The 1,972-nt window shown below is 34.3% G+C and overlaps 1 pseudogene; it reads right to left on the reverse strand.

Moving 5' to 3' along the window:
• Positions 1-777: 777 nt before the first annotated feature.
• LOC118703405 lies at positions 778-1,301 on the reverse strand (annotated as a pseudogene).
• Positions 1,302-1,972: the final 671 nt, after the last annotated feature.

Consider the following 1,972-nt stretch of genomic DNA (forward strand, 5'->3'; position numbering starts at 1 on the left):
AGGCCCTGCCTCTCTCTCCGGGCCTCTCTCTGGGCCTGATCCACATCAGCAGGGAGGTCATTAGGCCTCTAGCCCAGCCCCAGAAACAAGGCTAATGACCTCACCATGCCCACCACCCTGCTGCCCCGCCCGCCAGCCTTGCTGTGTTAGGAGCCTAATATATCTTTTCCCATCCCAGCGGGGGAGGGACCAAAAGGTGCTCCATGCACTTCCTGATGACTGGTTGTCTGTCTGGTCATTTAGGCCTTTTATAATGTAGATCATTTTTTCCCTTTATTGATATATTGACTATTACTCTCCTTTCATTAACACTGATTGTTCTAGAGTTCACAGTACCCATCTTTAACTTATCACAACCTATCTTCAAATATTATACCATGTTGCACTGGGATATTTCTACTTCTCCATTCCATCTTTTGTAATATCATTGTCATACATTTTAGCTCTGCATGTGTTGTAAATTCCACAATATATTGTTATTATTTTTGCTTTAAACAATTAAATGTCTTTTTGAAGAAATTTAAAAGTAGAAATAATAATTTATATTTAATAACTTTATATTAAATATTTATCATTTTTAGTTTTCTTTATTCCTTTGTACAAATCCAAGTTTCTATCTGATAGTATTCATTTCAGCTTCAAACATATCCTCTTTCATTTCCTTTAGTGCAGTATGATGGCCATAAATTTACCTATCTTTATTTACCTGAAAATGTTTTTATTTTTGTCTTTTGAAGAACATTTTTGTTAGTTATAGATTCTAGATTAATAGTTTTATCTCTCAGCACTTTAAAGATGTCTCTTTTATGTTTTGGTTTCCATTATGTGTGTGTTTTTTTAAGTTTCAAATATTTATTAATCAGTGTAAACCCCAACACTATACACCAACATGATTTCATGCATTTGGAGAGGAAATGTTTCCTGGTTAAGAGGAAAATTGTGCAAATGGCTTCTGGAAGACCTTCATTCTAAGCAGCTTTATAGTGAAACATTTCATTTAGAAGTTTATCATTTCTTACATTTGGATAATCTACATTCACTGAGTAAAACTTGTATTGGTCATTGGAACCCAGTTTGTTTTAGGGTTCTGGGTTATTCTTTCTGTCCCAACAGACATCTGGATTGAACAATGCCAGGTGCACAATTTACAGGTCTGCCCTACTACCTCTCCTTCCAATAAATTCAAAGAGAGAAATGGAATTTGGATGCTTCTTGGCCTGACCGAAGCTCTGGCAGAGCATGGTTGTGGCGGAGGGTCTTGAAGCAGAGAAAAGCAAAACTGCATAGCCCGGGAGCAGGTAGTCAGTGCCTTGGTTTCCATTGTTTCTAATGAGAGATCAATAGAATTTTTATCTTTGTTCCCCTATAAGTAATGTGTGTGGTTTGTTTTGTTCGGTTCTGAATGCTTTTTAAGATTTCATCTTTGTTACTTGTGTCCAGCAATTTGATTATGCTTTTGTGTGGTTTGTCTTTGTTTGCTGAACTTTCTGAATCTGTGGGTATATAGGTTTAATCCGATTTTGGAAAAATTCTAGCCACTATTTTTTTTTCTATTTCTGAAAAATAAATGCACAGAATAGATTAACTTAGGAGTAAAAAATTTTTAGTGTCACATCTTTCTAGTATGCATGAGTAGAATTTGTCTCTACATTTTTCCAAGTCTTCTTTTGCATCTCTAAGTAGCTTTTTAAAGTTTTCTTCTTTAAGATCTTAAATATTTTTTGTTATATTTATTTCTAGGTATTTTATATTTTCGTTGTGACTTTTATGAGTTAGGTTTTTGTTATCATATATTGTAAGTGGCTACTGCTTTTGTAAATTGGAAGACCATTTATTTTTCTATATTAAGCTTGCCTCAATCACCTTACTGTGTACCATTAATGTTTCCCATTCATTTGCTTATATTTTTAGGTGTATATAATATCAGAAAATGTTGCTTTATTAAATTTGCATGTTCCTTTTTCATTATGCC

This window comes from Pipistrellus kuhlii, unplaced genomic scaffold (genome assembly GCF_014108245.1).
Source record: "Pipistrellus kuhlii isolate mPipKuh1 unplaced genomic scaffold, mPipKuh1.p scaffold_m20_p_4, whole genome shotgun sequence".
Taxonomy (NCBI): Eukaryota; Metazoa; Chordata; class Mammalia; order Chiroptera; family Vespertilionidae; genus Pipistrellus; species Pipistrellus kuhlii.